Below are 19906 nucleotides of genomic sequence, written 5' to 3'. Positions count from 1 at the left end.
GGTAATGCGCCGGGGAGGTTTCATCACCCACCGCCCGCGGCGACGCGGCCCAGGGTCTCCGCGGCGGGACGCACTGCGCGCCTCGTTGGGGCCGCCATGTGGCACGGTTGGGGGAGGGGGTGCGGAGACGCGGGGGCCAGGTCGTCTCGCGGCCGCCGTAGGGCCTCCCGAGCTTCCTTCCAGGGTCCCGCCTGCACTAGGGCGTAGGGAATGCGGAGGCGGGAGGCCTGGGTGGCAGTCGCTGGCCGCAGCTGTCCGGCGCGTCGAGCGGCCCTGAGTCTGGAGTCTGAGAGGAGGGGGTGGGGAGGGCGCCTTCCGAGTGGGCAGTCCACCATCCCCGCCTGACTTTCAGAGCCCCAATAAGTGGTCACTTTGAAGGTTTGAGTCTGCAGCCGTGACAAGAAACCGAGCACTTATGCCCATGATTCCAATAGCAATTACTTTGTGCAGCCTCAGATCTTTTGTGGAAGGAGGTGGGGTCCAAGTGCATTAAAATGGGTGGTTCGCATTTCCCACCCTGCTTTTGTTTGCATAGTTAACTTAGCTTCCTTTATTAATTTATGAAAAACATTCTCCTGGAGATTCTTAAAAGACAGAACATAACAGACAGTGTCATTCTGGCCTCTTCAGGAACTCCAGCAGCCCCCGAATTTCCTGGGTAGGCTTTCCTTCCATGAAGCCTCTTTTGTAGGTGAGAACATGAGCAGTGTTGGCATTTAAAAAGGCATCTGGTCTCTTGGTGCTTTGAGCAACAGAAACAGAAGAGGTCCAGGGGGCAGGAGCAAGCCCACCTTTGCTGGATGCAGACACTGTAAGTCTACTTGATAGAAGGCTCCCAGGGCACCTGGAACAGTAGGGAGGCAGATGGCACGTCTCCAGGCTCCTGCCTCCCCACTGCCTTTGGCTAGGCACTGCCTTGTGCCCCAGGGCCCTGGGGCTGCCCTCAGGGGACCTGCATAATTTAAGTAATCATCTTGAGGTTATTTGCTCCACTTTCACAGGGGACATTCCTGTCTCCCACCTGAGCCAACTGCCTCCTTAGAACTAAGTGAAAAGTAGCAGTTAGATTTTCAGGTGTTGCAAGGACAGGTACTCATTCTTAAACGTTTCATCGCCAGGCCACTTGGCTAGGGCCAAACATCCAGAGGAGAATGCCCATCCCATTCAGTCTCATCGGAGCTGAGAAAATTCTGCGGAACCAGTAGGCAGTTTGCTGGAACAACTACCAAGGGCCTGTGGCCTGGGGTGAAAGCTGGGAGGGGAGACCAGCCTGGTGACCTTGTTGTGACCACCCCTGCCTTCATTTTTTTTAGCTCTAGAACTCTGGCCTAGTTTGGCAGATTGTGGCTGATGAGAGTGGGGGTGGGGAGGGGACAGTAATGATTTTATTATTATAAAGCTAACATGAATTGAGAACAGACACGGCACCACACACTGAGTTTGTGGCTTTGGTGTCTCTCTAGACCTGAGTCCACCCTACGTGGGAACTGGGACTTGGGAGGAGCAAGGACAGACTGGCTGGTGGTGTCCCAAGCTTCCTCGGAGAGTCTGGCTGTCTGGGCCCTCCTCAGTTTAAGACCCGACCAGCAGTGGGGGCAGTGAGGCAGCCTGCCCAGTGACATCCCAGGCCTCCTGTGGTTGATGCCCAGGATCCATGTTTTCCTCTCTGATTCACCAGTTAAATTCAGTTAAACAGTTAGTAGGTTTTTTTGGGGGTGGGGGGTGGGGGGAGGATATTTGGTTAGACTTTGAAAGGCGGGAGAGGATACTGACAAGTAGAGGTAAGGAAAAAAGAGAGGGCATCACAGGAGGGAGGACCAGCGGGAGTCAGTGAATGGAGGAGCCACTGTGGGATTTGCATCAGGAATAGGGGTTCTCAGTTCAGAGTTAAAGTAGGAGACAAAACTGGCGAGGGCATCTGGGACCCCGTTGTTAAGGCCTTGGGACAAATCTGTGCTCACCGTGTGGAAGATCTTGTTCTGTCATTGTGATGGCATTTAAGGATGAGACTCCAGCATGCTCTTAGACTAGCTTCCCCTTTGGAATTAGGAAGCGGAGGGGTCCAGTGCTGACGTGGTGAAGGGGGAGGTGGGAGAGAGGAATGGGAAGTAATTAGTTGGAATCTTGTTGTGGGTTTTGAGGCCTGCAGGACAGAGGTGTTCTTTCAGGGGCAAGCAGGCGGGGCCGTGGAGGGTGGGAACACTTGTTCGGTGATGAGGCAGTGATGTGTAGGTTGGTACACGCTGTCTAGTCCAGGCTTTCTGCGAGTTCCAGAGCCTGAGTGGAAAACGTGGCTTCCACGTGGAGAGCTCCTCCTACTGCACACCCCGCCCCCTTGGGGCTGCCTGTCTGGGCTGATGGCACCACCTTCTGGTCGAAGAGGGAACTGTCTGACCGCATAGTGGACTCTTCCTGACTCCAGGGCCTGGGGCACTAATATTGGGTCCCCTGCCCTCTTCTCAATTTCCTTGACAAATCAACTAATACCTATTTTGGCAATCTCCTCATAAAAACTGCTTGAGTCTCATCAAGGAAATCTCTTTCAAACTTTTTGCTTTTCCTTCTGCATCCTTTGCTATCTTGCTACCCAATCTACCCTCTTCCTGGCTTCTTTGAGTCATGCCTATATGAAGGAAAATGTGGGCAGACAAAATAACAGACCGCTGCTATCAGCTTCCAAAATTCTTGCAAGCAGAAGTCTCTCCATAGAAAGTCTCCATCTTTCCTCTTGTCTTCTTTCCTTGAAGTGGTTGTTATGTTAAATAGAATTCGGGATAAAGGAGAATACGTCTTCAATATTTGGGTTTGTTTACTACTATTCCCACAAAATTGCTCTCTACTAATTTTTACTGGAAAAGCACAGAGCTTCAACAACGTTATGAATTAAGACTTTTGTGGGGCTGGTTAGGAAACCTCACCATCATTTATCATGTTATTTATTGAAGGAAAATATATCCTGAGTTCCCAAAACAACCAACTCTCAAAGTTTTGGAACATACTACTTTTGTGAATTGGACATTTCCTCTGGTCCTAGATTAACAGTCTAGTGTATTCATGAACTGATTGGAAACAAAAAAGATAAAAAAGAATTTTTAAAAACCCCACAAGAATAGGAACGTTGTCTCCCTCACCATAAATTCATTTACTGGAAAGAATATAAAGCAGTAAACATCGGGTGTCTGATTGTGGTCGGAGTTTTCTTGGTGCTTTGAAGCCTGAATAGTCTTCCAGAAGTCCTCTCTGTTTTCCTTGGGTCATCATTTTTGTTTCCTCATTGCGTGCCAAGATGAAGTCCAGGGGAAAATGTCCTGGGCGGGGGGGCTGAGTGGTCTCCATGGGGAGTGCGGAGGAACCCAGGGGTGAGCATCTATGGTGTTGAAGCACTGTGGAACTTTCTTGGCTGAGTTTCAACTTTGGTCTGAGAACTGATGGATTTCAAGTGGGTGAAGAAAGAGTCTTTTGGTGGGGCAGTTTTCCAGTGGGCCAGATTGAGAAAGTCTTCATGAAGCAACCAAATCTATAAATGTGATTTTAATGGTCGGTATACAGTCAGGGTCCATTGGACCCAGTTTTGGTTTCTGAGTTTTTTTTTTTTTTTCCTTAGCAGTATTAACGGTCTGTAAAGGTTGATGTTTCGTGACTTTTGTTCTTTTTAAAGAAATCTTCCAAAGATCAAAGAGGACATTTACTTTTTAACAAAAACAGAATAAAGTTCGTTCTCTCTTGAATTTACCATATGGGACCATTGGAACCATTTATAAATCTAAGATACTTCATGGGATCTTAGTGATCTTCTTTTTTTAAAAAATTTTTTTTAACATTTATTTTTGAGAGAGATTGAGAGAGAGAGAGAGAGAGAGAGCGAGCGAGCATGAGCAGGGGAGGAGGAGAGAGAGAGGGAGACACAGAATCCAAAGTAGGCTCCGGGTTCTGTGCTGAGCTGTCAGCATGGAGCCCAATGTGGGGCTCGAACTCACGAACTGTGAGACCATGACCTGAGTCGAAGTTGGATGCTCAACCGACTGAGCCACCCGGGCTCCCCATGATCTTCTTTTTCTTACATCTTGAAACATTTTCCATTTTATTATCCTAGGAATTATCTCATCATTACCCATCAATTATTGCTAATTGTTTGATGCTAAAAACACTAAAATAATAAGCAAGTGGAAGAATGATGGAATCACCACCTAGCAGGATGAAGCAGTAGTGATATAAACCATCACTACTGCGTTGCCTTTCTATTTTTTATTTGTTTGTTTTGTCCTTTTTTTTTTTTTTTTTTACGTTTCTTAGAGTATTACACCATCTTTCAAGAAGGTATAGAAGGAGACGGAGGACACCATCTTTGTCCCTTTCATTGCATCCAGTTGAGAATTCAGAAGTTTTCATTTCCTGCACAGAATGGTAAAGAGAAGAAAATTGACAAAGGAAAATGTTTTATCGTAGTTGGACACAGCAGACGAGACAGCAGTGCTGTTGACTTTAATGATAACAGTAAAATTGCTTGTCTAAGCAAGATCTCAGACTCTGAGCCTTACAAGATAATAATCTGGATGCATTTTTGTCAGACTTCTGAATCAATGAATAAACAGTATCTTTCTGGGGACAAAGAGAAACTATGATATTCTCCTGCAGTTAGTCATTCCTCAGGAATGATTTCATCACCCGATATTTTGCAACAAGAACCTGGACCATCCTGTTTTGCTGAACGGACGGGGGCCAATATTCTTTTACCTCTTGTGGTGTTTGGTTACCAGAACGTCCCTGATACAGTTCGCAGGGGACAAATGATGAAGTCAGATGTGTTTACAAGGGCAATCAAAAGGAAATAGATGGTACAGAAATGGGGGGGGGGGAGTCATTGGTCTAGTTCTTGCTGGTGTGTATACATTTAAAAATAAAAACCCTTTGCAAGTGGGGGGAACAGAAGATGCTCATCTGCTCTTTAAGAAACTGCTCTTTAAGAAACTGATGAGGTTTCAAAAGTAACTGATTTTATCAAGTGCCGGTGCCAGAAGTACCAGAAATAATGGTAAGCTGGAACTTCTGGGAGATTTACTTGGAATCCGTATTGATAAGATAGATTTGTGCCAGGTTGCTGCATGACGGCTGAGGAACAGTTAGTTCATGTAGACGACGTTGCGCAGTTTGGGTTTATATACCTTCGAAGTCAGGAAAAAGAGAACGGAAGTTTGCTACATTTAAACCGTTATATTTTGTAATGAAGTTCTAAACACTAGTTCTTTATTATTACTTCTGTAAATTGCTCATGAAAATAAAAAGGCCCCCATTCGCCCCTGCTGGCAGATGACGCTGACCATTTTTTTCACCGAGGCAAAATATTAAAACAAAAGATCAAGTAAACCCCCTTAGGCAAGCGGGAGTCCGTGGAGCAGTATCCAACCACTTCTCTTTCCCCCATCCCACCTTCCTACACGTGCTCGCCACTAGGGATTGATGATTGTTTGAAAGCAAGCGGTTTGAATGAATGAGAGACACTGTCGTATAACCTCTCAGTGTATTCCCCCCTTTAGCGGAACTTTGTGCTTCTCAAAGTTCCATGGGGATAAGAATTAACTGCACGGGACACACAACACGGATACTGTATTTTAGTGTATGATATTATGGTATGCAGGACCTTTAAGATTAATTTTGACCCCTCACGGTTTTCACTTTGTTTGGAAACTTTAGAGCCTGACTGTCTTGGTCCTCTGGGGCTGCTGTAGCAGAACCATCAGCTGGGTGGCTTGCAAACCGACATTTATTTCTCGTAGTTCTGGAGCCTGAGATCAGGTGTCAGGGTGGTTGGGCTCCCGGCGATGGCCTGCTTCCTGGTGATGTCTTCACGTGGCTCTCTCGGAGTGTGCGTTGGGGGGGGTGGGTGGGCAGGGAACGGGAGAGCATGAACAGACGGGTTGTAAGCTGGATGGTTTGGTGTGGCTGGGCAGGATGGTGTGTGAGGAGGAGAGAACTCATAGGTGCGCACTGACCAGTGTTGGACCCTGAGGGCCTGGTGTGTCCGGTCCATCAGCAAGTAAGAAAAAACCCAATGCAAAAGTTTTAAACAATAGAGGCAAGCACGTTACCCCGTATTTCAAGAAGTCCTGGGGGTGTGGGGCTAGTGTGGGCCCAGCAGATGGATTGGAGGTGAAGACCTCGGAGGAAGGAACACATTGAGAAATCAGGTGGCAGATTAAAGGCGGAAAAGGAACAGGTGATTTTGAGAAGCTTATGGGGGACCAACTGGCAAGATAACCAGCTTGCGTGCGTGAGGAGTAAGTGGGGAAAGTGATGGCAGTCTAGGCCTCTCTTTTAACGTTCTCTTCTGCACCTGCCCTGCACCGTTCTCTTCTGCCCTGTCCCTCCCCACATCGTCCCCTCCATCTCAACCAGTGGTGTCACCGCATTTCTGGTTGCCCCAGCAACCCCCGCCCCCCGCCCCGATTCATCTTTGATATGAAAATGAGTCATTTTCTCCTCCCTTCATGCTTCCACATGGAATTTATCACGGATTTATTTCCGATTGCAAAATACACATGATTCTGTTCACCTCCCTCCATTGCCACCATCCGGGTCGTCTCCGTCTTGTATAGTGTGGGATTGACCAGCTGGTCTTCTGCTTCTCCTTCTGCTCACCAGCACTCTCTCCAAATTCTCTGCACTGTAGCCAGATTGAAGAAAAACCAAACCAACCAACAAAAATAAACCCCAAACCAAATCGTACCACTCAGTTGCTTAACTCTGAAGGCCTCCGTAGAATCAGTTTCACACTCCTGACCATGGACGGGGCGGCCCTGTAAAATCTGGCCCTGCTGGTTTCGAAGACCTCAGGGGAACCACTCTCACCCTCGCTCATTCCCTTCCAGCACTTTCTTTCTATACCGCAAATAGGCCAACCTCTTCCTTGCTTTAGGGCCTTAATGCAGGCTGTTCCCATAAACCAAGGCCTTTGCTCAGTTATTACCTTGTTTATTTATTTAAATTGTCTGCTGTGTCTTACTGCTGCTCCCACCCAAAATGAATTATAAGTTCCTTGAAGGAGGGGATGCAGCATGCCATGTTCAGTGTTCAGTCCTTAGCACCTACTACAGTCCCTGACTCACAGCAGATTTAGTGTGTCTGGTGTGTGTGTGTGTGTGCCTGCGTGCGTGCGTGTGTGTGTATGTGGTTATCGGATGACAAAATGCCTCCTAGTTCATGAGAAGAACTAGTACTTAGGGAGGGGAAGCCCAGATTGGTGGAGAGGGGTGAACTGAAGGGTTAGCAGGCATCCTTCCCACTCTTGTGGCATTTCATCGTTCACCCAAGGCCCTGATCGCATACTGCTTTGTGCTGGAATTATTTGTAGGTTGAAAGTGCTTTCCGACGTATTACTCCTCTAAAACTTCTCTATAACCTTGGGAAGGGTAGAATTATTATTCTCATTTTACTGGTGAAAACCTCAAGCTCAGAGATTCTTGTCCAAGGCACACACAGCTGGAAGGGTCCAAGTCCAGATTTGGACATGAGTATTCAAATTCCCAGATCTTTGTATTTTATTATTGTTCTGGAAGTCATAACCCACTTCTCCATCCCTACCAATGAACAGTCAGGGTTATGGATCATATTGCATAACGCTTTCATTTTGATGCTTATCAAAGTGAGTTTAGCTAGCTTGATGGTCAAAGGAATTCAGTACCCTTGTATGTGTATATAATACATATATATATTTATTCTCTAAGATCTTAAAACCTTGAAAAAGTCAGAACTAGGAAGAGAGACAAGTAAAAGAAAACTAAAAGAAGGAGCTCAGAGGAAATCAATGGAAAGGAACAAAGGTAAGATTATAATCTAAAAGGAAGCCAAAGAATATTTTCAGAATCTTCTTGTTTTTTGGGCAAGGTTACAAACAAAAGAAATGGGTAACAAGATAAATTAGGCACATAGAACTACAGGAGGAGGGCTGGTAATTGAGAAAAAAGGGAGAAAACAGCCCCCCAGGGGAAAGCAGAGGAAAAGAGAGGCTGGCCAGAGGGGGGTACTCCGTGAGCACAGCGTGAGTACGCCATCGTCACCTGTGTGATGTTCACTGTAGGCCTGGCATGTGCTTGGTGTTGAGGAGAGACAGAAAAGAGGAAGGTGTGGGGCCCTTGATGTTGGCTGATGGTGGAAATGAAGTAGAGTAAGGAGAATTAACCTGTGGAATGTGCAGGTGGGGGATACTGTCTGGGTGGGTGAGGAGGGCTTTGGACCAAGATGCCATGAGGTTCCGATCTCAGCCTTGAAAGCGATTAGCTGTGTGACCGAGGCCAGGTGACTTAGCCTCTCTGAGCTTCGGTCTGTTCAACATGAGCCCGTGGTTAATACTATGTACTTCATAGGGTTGTTGTAGAAGCTGTGACGTTCAGTTGCTCTGGGCACCCTCAGATCCTCAGAAGGCAGGAAACAGAGTTGGCGAGCTTCCCTCTCCTCCCTTGGTTCAAGGGGCTCCATCTGGATGGCGAGATTGGGGTGGGTTTCCTCTGGGGGCAGCTGTGTGGGTCGTAATTGGGTACGTTTTTATTTGCAGGTTACTGTGTGCAGTAACTTATCACATTTGCTTGTTAAAAATGCCTTAATGGACTGCTATAGTGGAAGGAGAAAAATCTTTCATTCGTATGTGTATGTCATTCAAATGGTATTTTTAAAGATTTATTTTTGTGTGTTCACGATGTTCTTGAATAATGTTTCCATAAGTACGGTCAAAGATAAAACTTGCACGGTGCGCAAAATCTGGTCATGCATATTTTAGAGTGTGACCGTCTTTTGGCCAGCCTTGGGCTCCATTTGCTGACTTCTTCACTGGCCGTGTTTCCTTAGGAGGGCTTGCTTAAACTGGCTCGCTGACCGGGAAACTTCTTGAACACAGGCTAAGCTAATGGTGGTGCCCTCCGCCAGGGTCACCCCATTCCCCTTTACCGCCAACAGCTTGGCTCTCTGTCCGAGCCAGTGGAGGCCAGGCTCTTGTGTCTGACATTTATTCAATAGATACCTGATGAGCACCTTGGACGTGCCAGGTGCTGTCTGGGCTTTGTGGGTGGATAAGATGGGCAAGTTCGCTGGCCTCATGCAGCAAAGAAAATAATGAGAAGATACAGTTTCTGAGGGCCTCTTTCAGTGAGGGTGGCTCGGGATAACCTGCCTGAACCTGCCATCGCGTCTTGAATGGCACAGAAAACTTAAATGACATGAAAAACCGCCACGCGAAGGTCGGGAGAGGCTGCTTCCAGGCAGAAGCAGGTAAGTACAAAGGCCCTGAGGTTGGTATTCAGTTTGGCTAGTTCAGTGAACTTAAAAGACGTTGGTGTTGGGGGCGCCTGGGTGGCGCAGTCGGTTAAGCGTCCGACTTCAGCCAGGTCACGATCTCGCGGTCCGTGAGTTCGAGCCCCGCGTCAGGCTCTGGGCTGATGGCTCGGAGCCTGGAGCCTGTTTCCGATTCTGTGTCTCCCTCTCTCTCTGCCCCTCCCCCGTTCATGCTCTGTCTCTCTCTGTCCCAAAAATAAATAAAAAATGTTGAAAAAAAAAAATTTAAAAAAAAAAAAAAAAAAAAAAAAGACGTTGGTGTGGCTGGAACCTAGTGAGTGATGTCCGGAGACTGGCAAGAGAGGAGTAGTTCAGGGCCGGTGGCCAGAGCGAGGGGTGTGGCCGTCTTACGTAGTCTGGGCTGCTATGACCAGATACCACAGACTGAGGGGCTTAAACGACAGACATGTGTTTCTCACAGCTCTGGAGACTGGCGGTCTGAGCTCAGGGTGCCAGTGTGGTTGGGCTCCAGCAAGAGCACAGTTCTTGGCTTGCCGATGGCCATCTTCTTCTGTGTCCTCACATGGTGGAGAGAGAATGAGAGAATGAGAGAACGAGCTCTCTGGTGTCTCTTCTTATAAGGGCATCAGTCCCGTCATGAGGGTCCCACCCCCCTTGACCTCATGTAACCCCTCATTACCTCCACGTGCCATCCCAGGGCACCTAAAAGGCTCCCAAAGGTGTCGGCTCTCCGGAGTCAGAGGAAAACACAGCAGTTGTGAATGCCTGCCTCTGTTCCCACTCAGTGCTGTCCCGGTCTCCGGATTCCTAGGTCAGCTTCTGACCTGGAAGGAAGACACATCTCCCCAACCACCGCAGACCCAGCAGCATGAGGAGTTTGAGAGCCAGGAGCCCCACATGAGGACCGCAGAGAATCGGTGGAAGCTGGCTGGAGAGTGAACGTCGGTCAGGCCTGACCGGACAGAGGTCCTTCGCTCCGCCCGCCAGGAGCCTCGCCGTGCAGGCTCAGGGCAGCCCGAGAGATGGCTCGCTGCCGTCTATGCTTTTCTCACGCTTTCAGAAGCAAAGTCCTCTGGTGGCCTTCTCTGCCACAAGGAGGGCACCAGCGTCCCGACGTGACTTCTTGGGACCCAGATGATGAGGTTGCTGTGGAAGGAACTGTTGAGGGCTCTTCTGCTCCAAAGTGGATCTCCATACCTCCGAGCCCCAGCCGGTCCCGGTTCCCTTTTCTTGTGCCCCCCACTTCTCTGTGTCTGCTTCCCTCCTCTACACACTGTTTCACTTCATTCTTCTTCTTTTTAATGTTTTTTAATTTACTTTTGAGAGAGAGAGAGAGAAAGAGAGAGAGGGAGACTGAGTGCAAGCAGGCGAGGTGCAGAGAGAGAGGGAGACACAGAATGCAAAGCAGGCTCCAGGCTCCAAGCTGTCAGCACAGAGTCCGACGCGGGGCTCGAACTCCCAGACCGCGAGATCATGACCTGAGCCGAAGTCGGAAGCTTAGCCAACTGAGCCACCCAGGCGCCCCTGTTTCGCTTCATTCTTCAGCAGTTTCTGTAAACAAAGACGTGTTCTTTCCAAGTGAACGATAAGCTTCCTGAAGTGGGGTTGCTTCTGTGTGATGCTCCCAGTCCTGGACACAGCAGAAGCTCTTGGCAAATATTTGTCCATTGAATCAAATTGGCTTGTGATTCTGACCCATCCTCGATTAGCCAAGGACCGAGGTGGGTCTATGGGACGGGCCTGTATTTAGACAATTTACGTCAGGATCACCAATCGTCAGTCATTTGCTCGTCACCTTTGTGGTTTTCACCATACGTGCATTCCACCATGCAATTACTTCCTTTCTCCCTTTTTTTTTTTAATTGGCTCATGTTTTTCACTTACAGAATTAATTTCAGCAGGAAACTTGATAGCATGACTGTGCATGAAAACCACTATCCCTTCCCATAAATACAAGGTAATTGTAAAAAGAAATCCAAGTCTCTGAAATAGAAGGCATGCGTCTCTTGCCCCATGAAGCAATCCTCTCTCAAGTGGTCCAGTGATATGCACATCATGCTTCGGGGAATTCCGATTTATGGGACAGGGGACAATGCATTTGGGAATGTGGCGGCCATCCCTAGACATACCTCTGGATCTTGGGCACCTTCCCGTCCCGTGCACTGTGGGCGTTGACAGCCAGGGACTGCCACTCCTCATGGATTGCGTGAGGAGGCAGCTAGGGAGACCAGTGAGAAGTACCTGGGCACTCTTCCCCTGTCTGTGGACGCCCCCTGCTCCTTGACCCTCCGCCCTGCTTCAGGCTTTTCCTGGGACTAGGACTCTGGTCTTCTTCCCCCATTAGCTGCTAGTCCTGAGAACAGCTGTGAAGGAGGAGGGAGGGAGGGGGAGGGGAGGAGAGAGGAAGAGAAAAGGAGGGAGGGGAGGGGAAGGGGAGGGGGAAAAGGCAAAGTCGGGGCAGTGGCTCAGGAGGAGAGAGCAGGATGAGGGGCTAGAAAATGAGGGGAGGGACTGAGAGGTGTATCTTGCAGAAGGCAAATGGTTTTGGCATTGAACCAGGAGACAGTGTAGGGTATATTTGTCTATGCGCTGGACAAGCACAAAAGCAACACTCTGATTCTTACACTGCGACGTGTAACCCTCTGCAGGAGGAAAGAGTTTAAAAGTAAAAGGCGAGGCACCAGCGTGGACGTAGTATGATTACTATTCAGGTGACAGCTTTCATTCTCTCTGTGTTGGGTGTTGGGTGTTGGGACGTGGCTTAGTTACCAGTTTGGATTTCAGCAGGTGAAGAGATCAAGTGACACGGCAGGTCGTCCACAAGTCTTCACGTTCCAAGTCTGTTGTGTCCCGGCTCATTGTCGGTGCAGAGACCCCGAGGTGGCGGGGACCTTAGTGGGAAGCATCTCCCCAGAGCCCCTTGGCTGGCCCCTCCCTACGTGTCCGACATCCCCAGAATCTGAGCCTAAGTCTGGTGGGGCGCCTTCCCAGCAGGTGACCCCCTCCCTGGCTTCTCAGGGCAGTGTCAGCTTGTGCAGGCTGCTAATGCATAAAAGCTGCAGGCCCTGCCCTCTGAACCCTGGGCTTCGGGCTCCTGTGCAGACATCATCCTGGGACAAGTCTTGGCAAGAATGTTGGGAACCAGTGTGCCTTGTTGAGGACCTGGAAAGAGGCATTGCAAGCTCCTGGAGAGTCCCCCCTTCTTCCACCTCTAGATCAGTCAGCTTGCTCACGTGGTTGACCCAGGCTGGTTTGCTTCCAGATGTGCAAACCAGCCACCGTATATAGTCTTGCGGCCTGCATTTGAGTCCACATCTCCTTGCTTTATGGTTTCAGATAAGTCATTTCCCCTGTCATACATACGTTGGCTACCTAGTTTGATTCCCAGCTTTGCCCCTTGCTGGCTGTGTGACTTTGGGCAAGTTGTTAACCTCTCTGTTCCTCTACATCTGTCTGTAAAATGGTGATACTTAGCATACCCATCTCTTGGGGTCGTGATGACTTAGAGACTTGATGTATGTTAGTCGGGTCTGGTGGGCAGTAAGCACTATGTAGAAGTGTGAGCTTTTGACATCATCTGGGGGTGCTGTCTCCACTGCCCATGCACACTAGGCAGGTGTGGGAAGTGTTTGCCGACGCCTGCCTGCTGATGCTGTGGCCACACCAGTGTTCCATTCTCGATTTGAGCTGGGGCCACCGATATCCTGATGCGTGTGTATCATCTAATTTGCACCTGCCCCTCCCCTTTTTCAACCTCCTTCAGGCCACAAGGCTGTGTCCCCCCACCCCCAGTCCTCTTGCCCTCCCCTACATCGTATACCCTTTCTCCCAGTTTTCTCTTCATCATCCCTGTTCCTTATCCCTCGTTTTCGGTAACACCTCCTACCCCTTCCTACGAGGTGTCCAGGTATTAACTGGACCCCAGCAGGGCCGGATCCTCTGGAGAGACTCCTCTAGGCTGTGCCTCTGCCTCAGCCCCTTCCTTGACTGTATCTCCTCGTGCCCTTGGCTGCAGACTTTTCTCTCATGCTTCCTGTCCGGGGCCAGCTCATTTGTAGTCCAGGGTCACCATGATGCTTCTCCGTGTTTCAGGCTTTCTCTGAGGACATCCTGCTCCTCACCCCCGCCCTCGCCTCTCCACTTCCCTGTGTGGCCTGGCTGGCGTGTGTTGGTGGCCCGCCTGACATTCCAGTTCTGTCCCCTTGGTTTCTTGTGCTCGTTGGAGCTGCTCTTAGAGGCTCCCCCTCTGGCCTTTTTTCTTTTCAGTCTCTTCCTCGGAGATGCCACCAGTTACCACGGCTTTGGTGGTTTTCTGCTCTGCATGTGGCTGCGTGTCATCCGTGGTCTGCGTCCGTGTACCCTCAAAATGTGGTGACCCAGACTCCTCGTTCTGCCTTCCATGCCGGCCCCTCCTGATTTCGCCCCTGCTGCCTGACGCGCCCTGGGCCCACCTGCCTCCTCCCTGCCCTTGCCAGCCACACTTCTCAGTGTCTCCAGGCCACCTCCAGGCTCCAGCCAGTTCATGCTATTGCTTATATCATGGGAAACCTTTTACCAACTCCAGGGGCCAGGGCGCAGGCCCAGGACCTCTTAGCAGAGCGTCAAAAGTCCTGCCTGTGCTGACTCCCAGAGGGCACGCCTGCCATGTGGCCCCGGGGTTCAGCTCACTGTCATCAGCGCTCTGTCATGCTATTCTCCCCTAGGCCAGCCTGCCTCCCGCCGCTCATCCTGCCCTTCCTTCTCCTTATCCCATGCCTCCTGTCAGGTTAGTTTTATGTATCCACTTGGCTAGATGATAGCACCCAGTTGCTTAATCACATGCTCATCTTAGTGTTGCTGCGAATAGTATTTGGTTAACATTTGTGCTCGGTGGCCATTAAGTGAAGAATAATATTACCCTTGACGTCCTGGGTGGGCCCCATCCAGTCACCTGAAGGCTGTAAGAGCAAAACTGAGGTCTTGTAGAGAAAGAATTCTGCCTTGAGCCTGGGGCATTGACTCCTGTGTGTTTCCCAGCCTGCCCGCCCCTCCTGGGCCCTGGTTTGCCAGCTCCCCACGATCACGAGAGCAGTTCCCCCCAAGAAATCAGTCTCTGTGTATATACACACATGTGGCATGTGCATATATAAGCAGTCCCCAGTTCTCTGCAGTGTTGCTTTCCATGGATTCAGTTACCTGTGGCCCACTGTAGTCTGGGAGCAGATGACCCTCCTTCTGAGGTGTCAGTCTAGTGTGATGCTGTGTCACAGCCCCTGTGCCATTCATCCATGTCCTCTTCCCATGCAGGCGTTGTGTCATCTGGTATCTTCACAAGAAGTGAAGTATGGTACAGGCCTCCTGGGGGGCTCAGTCGGTCGCTCGGGTCATGATCTTACAGTTCATGGGTTCGAGCCCCGCGTCGGGCTCTGTGCTGACAGCTCGGAGCCTGGAGCCTGCTTCGGATTCTGTGTCTCCCTCTCTCTGCCTCTCTCCCACTCATGCTCTGTCTCTCTCTTTCTCTCTCTGTCAAAAATAAATCAACATTAAAAAACATTAAAAAAAAAAGTGAAGTATAGTACAATATTTTGAGAGAGATAGAGTCCACATTTACATAAATTTGTTGTAGTATATTATAATTGTTGTTTTATTATTGTTAAGTATATATTTAAATGTTTATTTTAGTTAAAGAAATTTTTTTTAATGTTTATTTATTTTTGAGACAGAGACAGAGTATGAATGGGGGAGGGTCAGAGAGAGAGGGAGACACAGAATCCGAAATAGGCTCCAGGCTCTGAGTGGTCAGCACAGAGCCCGATGCGGGGCTCGAACCCACAGACTGCGAGATCATGACCTGAGCCGAAGTCGGACGCTTAACCGACAGAGCCACCCAGGCGCCCCACGTTTATTTTAGTTTTGAGAGAGTGTGAGCAGCGGAGAGGTAGAGAGAGAGGGAGACAGAGAATCCAAAGCAGGCTCCGTGCTGATAGCACAGAGACTAATGGGGGGCTTGAACTCGTGAACTGTGAAATCATGACCTGAGCTGAAATGAAATCAGGAGTCGGATGCTGAACCGACTGAGCCACCCAGGCACCCCTGTTCTGTTTTACTGTTAATCTCTTACTGTCTCCAATTTATAATTCAACATTTTCCATAGGTATGTATGTATAAGAAAAACAGTATGTATAGAGTTGGATACCACCACCAACAGTTTCAAACATCCCCTGGGGGGGGGTCTTAGAATTTAACTCCTGTAGATAAGAGAGAACTACTGTATATTCATTTATTTGTACGTGTTACTGGCTCTGTTACTCTGGAGATCCCTAACTGATATACGTCCTCTGGCATGGCCCAAACCTTGCTTTCTGGAATCCTGCTCTGAGTATCCAGTCTCCAGGAGCTGTGTCCTCCCGCCTGTCTCTAGTGGGCAGGATTATCAGGATGCCTCCTTGACCTGGCTCATACTGTGCCTGGTGGGGTTACGTAGCTTTCAGGTGGTGCACCCATTTCATACTTCTCTAGAGCTTTCCTCAGCTCCCAGGGAAACTGGACACATAGTAGGTGGTCACCAGACATTTGCTGGCTGAATGCATGTGGTGGGGACAGGGTGGTAAGTTGGGGATGGTGGTAACCGTAAGCTGATTATAAATACTTCCCTGGATTTGCAGGGGGAGGATTGAGAGTGTCTAGCCCCAGGTCATACTTCAAAGAATTGGCTTATTCTTCTCGTGTTTGAGGCCTAAGGCTCTAAAATATACCTTAACTACATTTCTTTCCCCTTGTTCTCCCTTTTCCTGCCTCCCTGCCCGACATAGTTTCCAGAACATAAAATACAAGTTCAGACATGGCAGAGGAGACTAGAACACGAAATTCCGAAGCTTTCAGGTGGTTATTTGGTTGGTAGACACAGCTCAATTCTTGTTGTGCTTGGTAGAACTCTGTCTTGCTCACGGTCGAATATTCTGGGATTTGCCTCTTAAGTGGCCATCCCTTGGGTATCTTCAAGTAATTCCAAGTGGAAAACCACACAAGTGCCCGTGGAAATGTAGACAGCTGAGTCGACTGCAGAACAGTGGCATCCCTGGGACCTGGAGGCCAGCCTCTACCATGCAGGCTGACCCCTTCCGTGTCCCTGGCGATGCCTCACCACATGACCTGGCAGCCACGGTGAACATTCACTCAAGAAGTTCCTGCCTTGAGCTAGGGAGCTTTTTAGTTTTAACAAAAGCCAAGGCCTTCCTGGAATCTTCTTTTAAAGTCCCAGTACATAACCCTGCTTTACCTCTACTGGGACTTTTTGGAATTGACAACGCTTTCTCTTTTAACCAAAAACACCACTCTTCTTGGTGGGCGAGGCGGAGTTAATGAGCACAAGGAGGGCATTGCAAACGAGTTTTGAAATGGCAAAAAATTCCTTTTATTTTGTCGTTTTTATGGAAAGGTCAAATCGTTGAAAAAAAAAATGTCCTCGATGAGTTATACTTAGGGTTTACAAAAAAGCACACTTTGTTGATAAAATATGAACTGTTTGAAAGATTTATAAGAGTCTAAAATCCTGCATAGCCCTTCAGAATTTGAAGCAGCAGGAAACCACTGTGATATTTTTAAAACAAGTATTTATAAAAGTAATTGGGTACTCTTGATGTGGAATGAGGAGGAAAAAAAAAAAACTGCTAAAGAAGCTATATTGGACTTGACATAAAAGCAAGGTATGTAATTTGGGAGCAGAATGAAGGGTGAGGAACGTGTACACACAGTACCTGCGGGCCTCTCTTGTTCAGAAGAGGGGGAGGCCGGCACAGAACACTGCCGCCCCCCAGCGCGGGGAGAGAGGGCCCTTCTGCAGGGCCCGCGGGCCATGCCCAAGTACTGCAGCTCATTTCTGAAACCCCAGTTCAAGACTCCGAGGCCCTCTAAAACTGATTACATGCAAACGGGACAGAAAACACATGTTTCTGAGAACATTTTGGTTAAAATTAAAAATGTGGCAGAGACAGTGCCAATAACTTACTCGAGAATATCTGAACCAGATGCTGCTAGCCCGTAATTCCGAGTAATTTGCCAAAATTATGTATTTACTTTAATCCCAGAGATGAAGCTTCACTATGCATGGTTTTCGTTATTTGTGACGCAAAAAAAAAAAAAAAAAAAAAAAAAAAAAAAAAGAAAAAATCTGAGGTGACTTCGGCAAATACTGGGAAGAGAATGAGAAATGAACAGGGCTGTGTATTAACTACCGTTTGAACCTGCACGGAAGTTAAGCCAGAGGCTGCCAGAAATAGATCCTCAAAAAGCATAACATCCTAGGAGGTTAGGCAAACTTTTTTGAGTAAGTAATTTATAAAATGACAAGCTTGCATTAAGACGGTGTTTCTACCGGTGACGGTTCCTGAGAGGCTCCCACTCCTGGGCATATCATCTTGTTTATGTCATGCCCAACATCTGGATGCCAATGGAAAAAATACTGGTTAGCTGTCTGGATTCCTGTTCTCTATGAAGTCGAATAATCGAATGATGGGGCTGGGTGGACATTGGATAGCGGTTTTTTGTTCCTATATAGATATTTAGCATCTAAGTGAACAGGAGCCGTTTAGGGTAGTGGGTAAGCATGCAGACTTTGAAGCCAGGGTACCTTAAGTTCTGTGTGCTTAGACTTCTCATCTGGAAAATGGTCATAATAATGGTATTTACCTTGTAGAGTCTTCGCGAGAGTTAAATGAGTTAATAGAAGTATGATGCCTGAACACAGCAATTGTCCTCAATAAATGTGACTCACCTTCACTTTTCCTAGTATTTGAGCCCTAGGGGAGGGTGGTCCCTGCATTTATGCCTTTTTTCCTTTTGACAAATAAGTAGTGTTACTTGGAAGGGGAGAGGTTGTGTGTGTGTGTGTGTGTGTGTGTGTGTGTGTGTGTGTATGGTAAAATACACAAAACTACCATTTTCACTATTTTTTAAGTGCATAGTTCAGGGTCATCAAGTACATTCACACTGTTGTGCAATCATCATCACATCTACAGAAGAGAATTTTTTTTTTTTTTTTTAAATTATAAGAATCCTCTCGAATTCATGGCTGGCTGTCCATACCTCAGTTTGGCCCTTGTCCTCTCTCTCCGGAACTATTACAATGGCTTAGTGGTGGGCTTCCTGCTCTTCTGCAATCCATATATGGCTCGAGAGCAGCCTTTCTAAAATGCAGATCTGATCTCTGTTAGCCTTTTAGGGTCTTTCGGCAGCCCCTGCCCCCTGTATCATTCCTATAGGGTAAACACTGGCCTCACTAGCATGGCATTTTCGGCATTTAAAACTTCATGCCTGATGGCCCGGTGCTTGGCATACAGGCTCCGAGAAGTGTTTGGGGGCCTCTGGGAATGTGCTGCCGGAGAGATAAGGGATTCAGGGATCATGCCCATTTTATAGATGAGAGGTGGTGTCATCTTCAGCCTGGGGTGGTGCCCCACTTATGACCGGGGGCTTTTTGGAGTCTGTCTTGCTGTGTACAATTTGAAGGGTACTGGGATCCAGCCAGCATTGCCTGCTTCCAAACTCCTGCTTGGGGTTGGTCCTTGCATGTGAGATGGTGCTACCAGTGGGTCGGGCCTAAGGAGATGTGGGTTCTAGTCCTGCCCCTGCCCCTCATTTGTGGTGGGACCCGACCCCCCCACCCCTCATCTCTTAACTGAGGAGGTTAGGCCTTGTTGGTCTCTGGGGGAGTGGATGAGTCCTTGGAGGGCGAGGGGTGCTTCCTCAGAAGAGTGGGGAGACCTGGTTAGAGGGAGAAGGAAGGCCCTCCATATTTCCCGCTTTGCTTGGCAAGCTGGCACCTGCTCGTATTCAGGAAATGGGCAGCCCAGGGCCTGGTCCCGTGCAGAAGCCAGTTAGGGAGCTGCGGAGTGAGGGGATGATCTTGTACCTCAGTGACACTTTTGATGGTCACACACTTGTGAGCAGCCCTCCTCTTTGGCTCTAATAATTGATTTCCCCAACGCTGTCCCCCTCTGTACTAGCGATTGTGCCATGCATTAGCTATCTTCTGGCCTGTTCTTAGTCTCTAGTTTACCTTGGGGAATTGACACCTTTCTTCTGGATGCTTCAAAAAGAAACTGAATGCTCACTAGGGCTGCATTCCTGCTACTTGCTCTCTGTTTCTTACGCGTGCCCCCATTATTCTGGAAACGATCCCAGGGATCTCTGGCTTTACAGACAGGACAGGGGTCTCCCTGGAAGGGTGTGATTTCAGATTCCTCCAATCTGTGGAGAGCCTTCTCTTTAGGGTGCCTCTCCTTCTGACCGGTTTCTCACTCCCATTTTCACTCACAGTAAGCTGCCCCTGGGGAAAGCTTTGCTTTTTGTCTTGAGTTGAGAAAAGGCTGCAAAACTACTTTTTAAAATTTCAGTACTTGAAATATGCTGTCAGGTAACTGATGCTATTAGGATTCGGCAAGGAAGATCCCTGCTTGCTTCGAAGTTTCTGTCCGGTCTTGCTCTTCTTCTGTTTGCCTGGTTTCAAGAAAGGCCCTAGAAGTGGGACCCCGTCCCACGGAGTCAAGAACGGTACCATCTGTGGGACAGACTTGAGCGTGTGACCGTCGTCACAGCCGGGAGAGCCCCGTTCAAGAGCGTGTGGGTTAAATGGTACACCCCATGG

The sequence above is a fragment of the Panthera tigris genome, chromosome A1, assembly GCF_018350195.1.
Source record: "Panthera tigris isolate Pti1 chromosome A1, P.tigris_Pti1_mat1.1, whole genome shotgun sequence".
Taxonomy (NCBI): Eukaryota; Metazoa; Chordata; class Mammalia; order Carnivora; family Felidae; genus Panthera; species Panthera tigris.
This window is presented reverse-complemented; position numbering follows the sequence as displayed.